General features: G+C 39.0%; 1 protein-coding gene across 4 annotated transcripts in view; it reads right to left on the bottom strand.

Annotated features, from left to right (window-relative positions):
- The window catches only part of LOC129758514 (non-canonical poly(A) RNA polymerase protein Trf4-1-like), a 50,336-nt gene extending 37,627 nt beyond the window's left edge, over nucleotides 1-12,709 (bottom strand). Inside the window, exon 1 of one of the 4 annotated variants that reach the window (XM_055756025.1) lies at nucleotides 12,059-12,709. The gene's annotated coding sequence lies outside the window, so the exon portion shown is untranslated. Of the gene's footprint in view, nucleotides 1-1,988; nucleotides 2,010-2,078; nucleotides 2,901-12,058 lie in introns of those variants that run through there. The other 3 variants (XM_055756026.1, XM_055756027.1, XM_055756028.1) reach the window with 3 other exon arrangements.
- Nucleotides 12,710-12,857: the final 148 nt, after the last annotated feature.

Genomic DNA, 12,857 nt, shown 5'->3' on the forward strand with positions numbered 1-12,857 from the left:
GACGAAGCCGTGATAAAACTCCGACAAAACTTGCTGAAGAGAGAGTCCGTTGAGAGTACTGGAAAATGTTGAAACCCTACAATGACTCTGCTGGCATAAAACTAGGATAAAGCTGAGAAAGTTTTTTTTCTGTAACTTTTAACTATCAGTTGCTGGCTGACTAAACGCCTCGGTTATGTTCGATTAAAATCGAAGAAAATGACGCCATATTGCTGGATTCACAACTTTCAGAGCTGAAAACTAGTACTTTCAAAAAATATCTCAATGTTTACCATACAATAATCAACCCAAGGGAATGCAGTGGAGAGAGAATTCTTTGCATTTGGAATGGTAGTGATTAAAATTCCACAACTGCTTAACAAATCGTAACAATCTGCAACAATTTGCACATTTTAACTCTCTCTGAGCACCGGTTTCTCTCATTTTAACTGAAACTTTCTAATTCTCTCTAACAAATTGCAACAAATTATAACAAATTCAATCATTGGCTGCAAAATTTGTTTGATCATTGGCGATGATTCTCCGTTTATCTCAATCCCCTGAATCAACCAATATCAAATGGAAAATAATTTTCAACCCGTTAACTGGAATTATCTTTTTTCTACCTTTCATGCCAAAATTATGTTACTTAGTTTGGTTTTATTTCGAGGGGAGCTCATGTTTTTTATACTATTTCATACATACGTCACCAAACATCTCTGGGGTCACGAGATTAGATGTAACAGATATTAAAAAGAATACTTTTCATTCAATCAATTTATCGAAACATTTCGATGCACTTTTCGGGGATCTACATTAGCCTGGGAGATTACTCGGGAACAATATCACGAATCCAAACGTTGACAGTTGATTTCTTAGTTTTAAGCGAGTCTGAGGGCTATTTTAGAAGCTCACATAAAACATATACGAAATGATTTTCTAACGAATCTTATAGATGAAGATAAACAATGCAGAAAGACCCAACAGCTCCATTTATGGCCAGTGTAAACTCAATACAATGTTACACAAACACTACTTGATGTTTACCTTCTATAAACGTTGTGGAATGACTCTATCCTCAACCATTTTGGTGTACTTTAGATTTTCTCAAGCCTGTCGTTGAAGGCATGCACTATTTTTATGGACATTTCGTTCCAAATACAGGTTATTATGAGACTTATTCAAGTATTTTGTACTTTCTTTTTCTCAATAGCATCAGTGATTATAAGAATTGAGCGAAAGGAATCATATCTGATATCTGGTGAAGTAGAGTACTTATATTCCTTTTAATCTAATTGTTCTGTACCAGTACTCTTGGTGTAAAACGGTCGCTCAAAAATAAACAGATATTGTACCAGTTTGTTTGAGCATAGTACAAAAATAACTCTAAAACATATTTTATTTATATGCTCTTATCAGGTATAATTACTTTTAATTCCAGAATAAGGATGGATAAAACCTGGTATTTTTTAAGAGAAACCTCTTTTATTAAATCCTTGTAGTGTTTAGGACAGTTTTTTATCATTCCTAAACTAATTAGAAGATCAAATTTGTATTTATTACTATAATACTAGAAATATTTAAACGGTTGGTAACACGGAAGTGTTCAAAAACTGTGATCTTTCCGAAATCTCAACCCCCAAAAAACCTAATTGAAAATCCCACCGCGGCAGCTAATCACGTTGCAGTAATGTGCTCTCCTACGCTATTGTTGCCAGCGCAGCTTAGAACCGTACGAATACGTTCAACCTAAGGTAAGGTAGCAAGCAAACAAGCAATGTTCACGCAAGTATTTATTTGAACCCGAATCACATAATCCAATCCAACACCGTACACTACTGCTGTGCTGACTGTGGTGTTCATTTGCAGTAGTATGTAATCATCATTCAGCCGACCAACCACTTGCTTGCTTGCTGCTGCTCATGAAACTCTTTCGCTCTTCCCTCTCGGGGGGCAGATGCGGGACTACACCCTTTCCCAAACTCTTTGGTTGTTCACATCATACACACCACATCTCCCTGCCCCATTTGGCTGGTGGTTAAAAAACATGTGCCCGACAGACTTTGTATTGGCCCCGTATAGACGAAATCGGTAGGTACCTACTACTATCACTCCGATTCGCGAATTTCTTCTCTTAATTTTGCTTTTCGCATATAGCTCCGGCACCTTTTATTTTTTCTTCACGTGCTTTTTTTTCTCTCGTTCGGACCCGATGAACTCTTCTTATTCCTGCTGAGTCTGTTTGGACTTCACTTTTCGATAGGACTCTTCTTCTTATCAACGCGAATGACGTTCTTTTTCACAATCATTATATACCACGGTGAAGATTTAAATCCCAAAATACGTGAAAGTAAATATTGGGAGTGTTCCACCGAGTTAATAAGCCAGCTCTTTATTTCCTCCTTGTGCCGACCTCCATTATTCGACACTACCTTGCACTTAGCAATGACACTTGTTCGATTTTAGTGAAAGTTTCGGCACTTGCTTTCGCGGGGACTTATCCTTCCAGATCTATTATCACTCACTTGAGGCCACCTTTTGTCATAAAACTAAAAGCAAATAAAATACAATCCGGTGTAGCAAAAAAATATCACATGGTCCCGTGATAGAACGAAACTCTTCCCAATGTATGCACTACTAGACGGCGCGCTCCGGTAGGTACATTACACATTCGCGAGGAAGGTGAGTTCGATTTCAACTAAAAAACTGTAACGTCGAGACACGAAGAAGCAGCCGTAGACAGCGACGGATGAGGCACTTTTGGTTCGGCACTTTTGGAATGGCTGGCTGAGCACATCAGCTAAATAACTAGCAGCATCAGCATCAGCATCAGCACACACGAGAGTCAGTGACGGACTGCCTCAAACGATATATAAAAGCGATACCGTCCCGTCGTCGTCGTAGTCCGTGTGATGTGATGATGATGGGCGGCGAGCGATCACGCCAGGACGATCAGCTATAGTCAGCTAGCAACACTGACAGAAGACTGGCTCCAATCCACTACTGATACGGCACTACAGGCTGATGGGTGTGTATAGGTACTATACGAGCGTGTTCCACAGGTCCCCCACACTATTGTGGGGATTTTTCTTCCACTGTTGTTGTTATTTTCCACTGCGCTAGAGAAATTTTTCAATGTCGGACGAAACACGCAGGGCTGTCAGGAAAAACGCATTTATACATATGCAATCGCATGTGTTCATCAAATGAAATAAAAAATCTTTGTATGGAGTAAATCGAAAAACCAAAGCAGCCAACAGTCACATTATTTACAACCTTTGCAAGTCCTCCTTTAAAAATTTGTGGGATAATGGCACACAGGGACGTTGGCTCCATACGATTATCCCTCGGCTCATGTCAAATCACTAACGCGCATTTGTTTCGTATACATCTAGTTACGACCAATGTTTGTGTTTTTGGGAATGGCTACCATGGCATTGATCATGTTGTATGGACGTGTGAACGATTTGATCGATCGGGGGCTTGGCTACTGGATACCCTTAGGGTTCGAAGTAAAATACTTGGTGTCCAATTCGAGACACCATGGCAAACTTTGATCTCGAATATTTGTACCCTATTTGCAAAAATCTTAAAGTGTCTGACTTGGTCGTTTAGTCAATTTTGTCTAAAAGGTGTCCACGATGAAATTGCCACACTATGAACTAACTTTTTAACCTTTGAGTAGAATTTAACGAAAATTTGGGTGGATTTAGTTCATAGTGCATTGTTTACATTCTGCAAGTTTTAAAGTTCTCTGATCAAAACTCGCGAAAAGGTAGTCGAAAGAACAGCTCGTGCGTAATAACATCTTGCGCATTCATCACGAGAACAAGGATCTCCCGCATCATTCCATCGCTAAAACGTCTTGAATTGCGAATTCCATAGTGTCACGAGTGACTAATCGGTTTGAGAAACGATTGACCACCGATCGGAAGCCCAGAAGTGAATAAGTATTCCGTACAACACCAAAAATCACAACCGTGTAGTTGGAACCTTCAACCGAAACCCGAACGCATCCGTTCGGGCTTTGGCTAATAAGCTGTACCTAAGCCGAAGTTTTTTTCCAGAAGGCCAAAACTAAGGCTAGGCTTTGAACGTTCAAGGTACAAAAAGGCCCCTAATCGCGACGAGAAGCAGAACAAGTCCGCCAAAACCCGTGCCAGGAAGTTGTACCTCAACATGCTAACGAATGTTGAATGCTGCATCATGGACGACGGAACATATGTGAAGGCCGACTTCGAACAGATCCCCGACAACCTGTTTTTCACGGCCGCCAAGGATAAGTTCAGCGTTCCAGAGCATGTTTGCACTCAGAAGATGGCAAAATTTGCGAAGAAATTCCTGGCACGTGCGGGAAGCGGAGTGCACCTTTTGTGACCCTGGAACTATTAACGGACAGGTGTACATGAAAGAGTGCGTCCAGAAGCAGCTGCTTCCTCTCCTGAAGGCCCACAACGTCCCAACAATCTTCGGATTTGGCCTCATGCCACTATTCCAAAGACGTGCTGAAATGGTATGCGGACAATAAGCTCGATTTCGTGCCGGAAATGTTCAACCTTCTCAACACTCCGTAGCTCCGCCCCATCGAGAAGTACTGGGCGATTATGAAGCAGCACCTTCTTATACGACCTAAGGAAGTAAAGACAGTCGAGGAACTGAAGAAAGTATGTGTTTACTAATCACTAATCGTACTTCCATAGCCAGAACTTATGTCGGAGACCCAAAGAATAATAAGTGTGTTATTATTCTCCTTGTCTTTGTTCATGTTTTTCATTATTTTAACATAAAAACATTAAAATGATCAAAAACACAAAATGGTTGGGCCTACCATGGAGCAGAGAACGCAGAGAGAACTGGAACACAGGAACAGGAAGAAACGTGGACCACCAGTACCATACGTTTCGAATGGGCAATATCGTTGGAAGCATGCTAAGAAAAATGCTCCTTGTTGGAGAAACAATGCGTTGTCCAATTTTTTTCGCCAATCACTTGGGTCCTTCTAGAGGGAATCTTATGGCCGGGTTTAAGGCCAATGTGCGGACATTTGCGTATGGACTGTAAATAGAATACGAGTAAAATGGTGAAATGAAGTTTAATAGTTATTTTTCAATCCCTGAAAATTTGATGGCAATCGGATGAAAATTCGAATTTTGCGAATCAATTTTGTGGTGGCAATTTCATCGCGGACGCCCTTTAATGCTCGTTTCGTCTATTCATTAGAACAATCTCTCGTCCAATCGGTTCGATAACACCGGAAAGAAGGCTGGCCAGGAAAACAATACCTGCGGTAGCTTACGAAACCGCGCTACGGGAAGCCATCACCGACCCAAGACGGAAATCTGTTCTCGGAGGCGACCTTACATAATCCTCTTCCCTTTCCTCAAGTCAAACAAAATCTAACAGTTGAGTAGCTGCGGCGATTACGGCTCCCCTTCTTACTAACACAACACACAAGTAAAATGAATACTCGGCACAACAAAACTTTATGAGTTAAATGCCTTAATAAAACTAAAACTAAATAATGAAATTTTATGTTATGTTATGATTAGTTGATATTCTCTTATTTGAGTTACATTACGAGGTTTCTGAAACTATAAATTTTGTACAAATCGGTTGAGAAACAAGAGAGATATAGCGAATTTAAGCAAGGAGTGTCAAATCTACACTCAAGATTTAACCAAACTTGGATGGGTATTTGAGTACGAGGAATATTCCTAAGAATATTTGGTACCTTCCGCCTTCCAGTAGTGGGAAGATAGGAAGGGGAACGGGGCCTACCTAAATTTTTTTTACATAACTGAAGAACTAATCAAGCTCATGGAACCAAATTTGGCATGGGCAGGTAGTGGAATACGAGAGCTGGTTCTAAGATTAATTCAGATCCCTTCCTTCCTTCAGTGGAGATACAGGAAGAAAGGAGGGGGTTTTCATGCATTTTTAATTGCATAACTTGAAGAATATTCCGGCTAATAAAACCAAATTTGGCTTGGAAGGGTATATGAGTACGAAAAATAATTCTATGAATATCTGGTACCTCTCCTTCCTTCCAGTGGGGAGAAGGCTGATTTCAAATTTTCAGAATTACTGGGAAACCAATAAGAAAATGGAACCAAATTTAGCGTTTAATTTTAAGGGAGGAGGATACTACTCCCATACATTTTTTTACATTACTCAGGAACTTACCCAGCAAATGGAACGAAATTAAGCTTGGGAGAGTATTTGAGCACAAGCAATGTTTCTGTGAATATTTGATATTGCTGCCACCTTCCAGTGAGGTGATAGGAAGGAGAGATGGGGCCTCATATACAATTTTTCGAATAACTCGAGAACTTATCGAGCAAATGGAAATAACTTTGGCATGGGAATGCATTTGGATACGTAAAATGGTTATTTGCTTATTTGAGACTTCTTATTCCTTCAATTGGGAATACAGTTAGGGAAGACGGGAGCTCACATACGATTGTTTGGCATAAACCAAGAACTTATCTGACCAAATATGACATGGGAACAATCATACAATCGAGCAAATGGAACAGAATTTGGCATGGGAGTGTATTTGAATATATACGGAATGATTGATCTTGATTCCCTCTCTTTCCGGATAGGGGATAGGCAGGAAGAGGGGCTCCGATACACATTTTATAGTATAACTCGACAACTAATAAAACAAACGAAACAAAATTTGGCATGAGAGGGTATCCGAGCTCAAGAAATGTTTTCCGGTGGTTTAACACCCCTTCCTCTATTCAATGGAACGTTTAAAAAGTGGGAAAATAGCATATTTGGGGGAGCATATTTGTGTACGAGCAATGTTTCTTCGATGGTCTGAGACCCCCTTCCCTTTCCTGATTGGAGATATAAAGTGGGGAGAGGGTTAGCCATTTTTTGAACACCTCGAGAACTTATCGAGAATGGAACCATATATGGCATGGGATCGTTATGAGACCACCCTTTCCATCCAATAGGGGATGGGAATGGGGGAGAGGATCACTCTCAAAATTTGTATAATAATTCGAGAACGAATAGTCCATAAGTGTCCCGTGAATTTGTCTTGTTACAAAAAATGTTTCTATGATAGTTTGAGACCCTCTCCACATTTAAAAGGGATAACAAAGATTCCATATATTTATATGAAAATGTCTTTGGCATAAGATATGAACTTATGGAACAAAGAAATCCAGAGTCATGAAAAGGATTAAAACACGGATTAAAATAAAAAGTAAAAAATAAAGTAGAAATCTATATATATACAGTGAGGGGCAAAATAAAGTGTCCAAATTATTTTTTTTCAATTTCTTTTATTTTTCTGGTTAAAATTCAACGAAAACACATCGTAATCATTTTTGAAATATTGTTTATTATGTTCTTTTCAATTTTTGTTAATGTTGCGCTGGAAAAAAAAGAAAGTTTTTCTGATAGATAAAAAACAGATAATATTCCAAAAAAAAAACAGGGGCAAAATAAAGTGTCCAGATCAGTACAGCTTCAAATAATTCAAACTGAAGGCAAACAAGAACGATTTAATAATGGGTATGGCCTCCTTCAGCCTTCAACACCTCCTGCAAGCGCTTCGGCACACTTTCAACAAGGTTGTGCAAGTGTTGTGGGTCGAGTTCCTCCCACGCATGCTCCAGGGCATCAAAATAAGTACTTTTATTTGTCACACCAGTCTTATCAATCAGAGCATCGAGGATGGCCCACAGATTTTCGATGGGGTTCAGATCAGGACTTTGTGAAGGCCATTCAAGGGGTTTGATGTGGCAGGAAAGGGGAAATGACGTCATCAGATTGGCCGTATGCTTCGGATCGTTATTCTGCTGTAAAACGAAGCGCTCTTCGAGGCCCGTCTTGATGAGGGATACCTCGAGGTTTTCCGGCAGGATATTGCAATATGACTCAGCTGTCATGATTCCGTCAATTTTTACCAAATTGCCCACCCCACCCCAAGAAAAGCACCCCCACACCATCACGTTACTTCCTCCGTGCTTGACTGTTCCTTAGATATGGCGGTCTTGGAGCTCCTCACCCGACTTGCGCCACATATGATCCCGCTTCTTCCGGTTGAATAGCTCAAATTTGGATTCGTCGGCCCACAACAATGTTTCCCTCTGAATCAAAGCAATCGAAAGATTTCTTTTAATTCAACCACGGTAAATGAAAAGTTCAGATACCGGTATTTCGATAGCAACTTACTATCTTCTTCAGTAAGCGTTTTCGATTGGTATCGATCACGGAGCAACGGAGGAAGTAACGTGATGGTGTGGGGGTGCTTTTCTTGGGGTGGGGTGCGCAATTTGGTAAAAATTGACGGAATCATGACAGCTGAGTCATATTGCAATATCCTGCCGGAAAACCTCGGGGTATCCCTCATCAAGACGGGCCTCGAAGAGCGCTTCGTTTTACAGCAGAATAACGATCCGAAGCATACGGCCAATCTGATGACGTCATTTCCCCTTTCCTGCCACATCAAACCCCTTGAATGGCCTTCACAAAGTCCTGATCTGAACCCCATCGAAAATCTGTGGGCCATCCTCGATGCTCTGATTGATAAGACTGGTGTGACAAATAAAAGTACTTATTTTGATGCCCTGGAGCATGCGTGGCAGGAACTCGACCCACAACACTTGCACAACCTTGTTGAAAGTGTGCCGAAGCGCTTGCAGGAGGTGTTGAAGGCTGAAGGAGGCCATACCCATTATTAAATCGTTCTTGTTTGCCTTCAGTTTGAATTATTTGAAGCTGTACTGATCTGGACACTTTATTTTGCCCCTGTTTTTTTTTGGAATATTATCTGTTTTTTATCTATCAGAAAAACTTTCTTTTTTTTCCAGCGCAACATTAACAAAAATTGAAAAGAACATAATAAACAATATTTCAAAAATGATTACGATGTGTTTTCGTTGAATTTTAACCAGAAAAATAAAAGAAATTGAAAAAAAATAATTTGGACACTTTATTTTGCCCCTCACTGTAAAAAGCAATTTCTGTATGTTTGTTTGTTTGTTTGTTTGTCCTCTATAGACTCAGCCGTCTCAAGGGCTAGAGAGCTGAAATTTGGCATGGATGCCCTTTAGGACCAGGAAGGATGAAAAATGTTTTTAGATTTTCGGATGACCCCTTCTGAAGGGGGTCGTCCATAGAAGACAAATATTGTTTTCGCGATATTGACGTTACTTTTTGTCGGATTGTGTTGAAAATTTGCACATGAGTGTTTTGAAAGACGAGCAATCGATTTCAGGTGTCAAATTTTGTGTAAGGGGTCAGCCAAAGGGGTCGTCCATATTAACTGTTCGCTTTTTTTTACGATATTGACGTTATTATACATCGTATTCAGATGAAAATTGGTACACGATAGTTCTGAGTGACGTGCAATCGATTTGAGGTATCAAATTCAGTGTAAGGGGCCGGCAGAAGGGGTCGCCCATATTAAATTTTCAGTATTTTAGTGATAATGACGTTTTTATACATCGGATTGGGGTGAAAATTTGCACATAGGGGTTATTAGGGACAAACAACTAATTTCACTTATTTAAACTAAAATCAGGGGTCGGCCAAAGGGGTCGTCCATATTAACTATTCACTGTTGATGCGATATTGTCGTTATTATACATCGGATTCAGACGAAAATTGGTACACGAGAGTTTTGAGAGATGAGCAATGGATTTCAGGCATTAAATTCAGTGTAAGGGGCCGGCAAAGGGGGTCGTCCATATAAACCCTTCAATATTTTTGCAATATAGTCGTTATTTTACATCGGATTGGGATGAAAATTTGCACATGGTAGTTTTCAGGGACGAGCAACCGATTTCAGTTGTCAAATGTTTTGCCAGGGATTTTTAGCAATATTGACGTCATTATACAATGGGTTGCTTTGACAATTTGCGCACGGAAGTTTTGAGGGAAGGGCAAGCGATTTCAGTCATCAAAGGTTGTATAAGAGCCCCCGAAAGGGATTTAACCTTTTGGCAATAATTGCGTTGTTATGCAATGATCGAGTCGAATTAAACTGTTCATGACATATTCCAAGTTGAAAGCGAAACGGAGTTCGTATGGGATCAGCTAGTTATATTATAAAGAAACATTTTAATGATTTTTAAATTGAATTTAAAATTTCATGCAAATAAATGAAAAGTTAAATAAATAGGAACCACAAATTTCAATTACTTTTGAAAGGTGTTAGTAGCAAAGCACACCGGGTCAGCTAGTTACCTAATATTTTCCGCTTTTACAAACCAATAACTCTAGGTTCTTTAATGTTGTTACGTTTATTTAATTTCGATTAAATATAATAACAACAAAAATGATAACAATTAGTTAACGGTAACAATCAAGTGTCTACAAAATCGAGTTAAAATTGAAATAACTCAAAACGTTTCGCAATCAAGGGTATAGAAGTTTGAAAATAATCGCGAAAATATCATCCTTTGCATAGACAATTGGATTTCGTGTAATATTTTGTAATCACGTTGTTTAAAGATATTTCAGTGTAACGTGCTCGAAACATCAAAGAAAAAGTGAGGGGAAACTTTTGTAAATGGTAGAAATAAAGAAAACTAAGAATCTGATAAAAAATGGTTTGTTTTATTCTTCACAATAAGTTAAAAGAGCACATACAGTACCGTTCATAATTGTATAGAAATTGGAAGCACGCGCACTGTCACTTCGACTTTGAACTTCCATAACTTTTGACTCTGATGATATTTTTTTATCAAATTTTTTGCGTCAACTATCACACTATTATATAACAAAATTTGAGTTTTTTGAAATTTGTCTGGCCTGAGATACAGTAATTCTACGAAAATCGGACTTTTTGGACTTATCTCATTCATACTGCAATATCTCAGGAACTACACTACATTTTTTGTTGAAATTTTGCAGAGTGATTGTTGAAATGTAAAGCTATCAGGTCTGAAGTTTTTGAAAAGTTTTATCGATGAGATCAAAAGTTACGCGCGGTACAATTTTTCAGGCATGAACCTAAAAATGCGATTTCTATAGAATTTTGGACGATTCATGAGAACATAATCGTTTCCATCCACAAAACAGTCAAAAAATGTCTGGCAAAAGCAATAATGAAATGAAAAAATGAAATTAAAGATCCATTTGTGTTTTGAAATCAGAATCTCGCAATATTGTTTTGATTTTTTGGTTGTAATAGATTTACTGGTTGTTAAACATAAAATAGGAGTTTCCTATGGAAACAATCGTCCAAAATTTTATAGAAATCGCATTTTTAGGTTCATGCCTGAAAAATTGTACCTCGGTAACTTTTGATCTCATCGATAAAACTTTTCAAAAACTTCAGACCTGATAGCTTTACATTTCAACAATCACTCTGCAAAATTTCAACAAAAAATGTAGCGTAGTTTCTGAGATATTTCAGTTTTAATGAGATAAGTCCAAAAAGCCCGATTTTTGTAGAATAACTGTATCTCAGGCCACACAAACTTCAGAAATCTCAAATTTTGTGATATAATAGTGTGATAGTTGATCTATCTAAAGCAGAAAATTTGATAAAAAAATTTCATCAGAGTCAAAAGTTATGGAAGTTCAAAGTCGAAGTGACAGTGCGCGTGCTTCCAATTTCTATACAATTATGAACGGTACTGTATGTATGTATACTATGTCCATATCATGCAAATTAAAATGAAAAAGGGTATGAGAAGTTTCAAAGTTGAAGTTATGTAAAATAAAAACACGATGAATTTATTCAAATGTTTGTTTACAATTTTTGGGAATAAAAGTCGGATTTTTAGTATTATGTTTAAGAAAAAAAATTGACCGTAATATGCTGGAATGTCAATCTCAATTTTTTGTCAATAAAAGTTAAAAAAGTTACTCTATTTTCAAGGAAACATCTTCTAACCAGTTCAAATTTGAAAATAACTTCCAAGAATAAAGTCTGGCATCACTAGCATTTACGATAGAAACAGTAACCAGCACGTTGCTACGTTTGTTTTGACTTTTTGCTTACCGTTTAAACGGATTCAACTAACACCAGTTCGCTAATCTGAAAATAATCCGTATCTAACCACCGAGACAGAAAGAGACCCCAAACATAAAACACACTCATACGCACCTTTTTTGTGGTATTGGTACCAGCACCAATACACCAGCCACCTTCAACACCCTCTTTTGCCGTTTTCCGCCAGCTGACTCCAACCTTACTCCTCACACACACGCAACCCTTGAAGTGTGAGCGTAAAAAAAACTTCCAACTCGAATTTTCCCGAAATTCTTTCCACTACACTTCCGTTCAACCAATTTCTACCACTTTTGACGGGAAAATTGTTTTTTCGTAAAACAGTTTTCTAAAACCCAACTGAGCACACCTTTGCACCAATTTTTCCTAATTTGGAACACCACACCACTTTCGGCCTACGGGACACGAATGTGAAAGAAAAATGGTGTGCCTTTTTTTCTCGTTGCGATTACGACGGGTGTACAGTTTCCAAAGCGTATTATGCAGTGCAAATTCTACGCACGCAACACTTCCGGGCACGGGGGCAAAATAACACCAAAATGCAGTTTCCGTGCGTTCGCCCGGGAACAACCGAGTTCGGCAACGACGATCGCGGAACACCTCGAGGACACTAGGAATCTACTACACGGGAGCGCACGGTAGTGGCCACGGCCTAGAGAAATGCACGTCAGAAAAAAACGATATGCGTGGAGAACAAAAGCAACTCCGACCGCGAGGAAGGAAGAAAATTTCTGCTGCTGCCGATACTACTGTCGTCTTGCTTGACTCATTTGACATCGCAGTTATTCGAGAAATCGTATACGAACGAAGGGGAGTCGGTGCAGTTGTGTTGGTGACATGAAAAGTTTAGGCTTGAATGCGGTAGGGTGAAAGAGAAGGAATGCATCACCGCAGT

This window comes from Uranotaenia lowii, chromosome 3 (genome assembly GCF_029784155.1).
Source record: "Uranotaenia lowii strain MFRU-FL chromosome 3, ASM2978415v1, whole genome shotgun sequence".
Classification (NCBI taxonomy): domain Eukaryota; kingdom Metazoa; phylum Arthropoda; class Insecta; order Diptera; family Culicidae; genus Uranotaenia; species Uranotaenia lowii.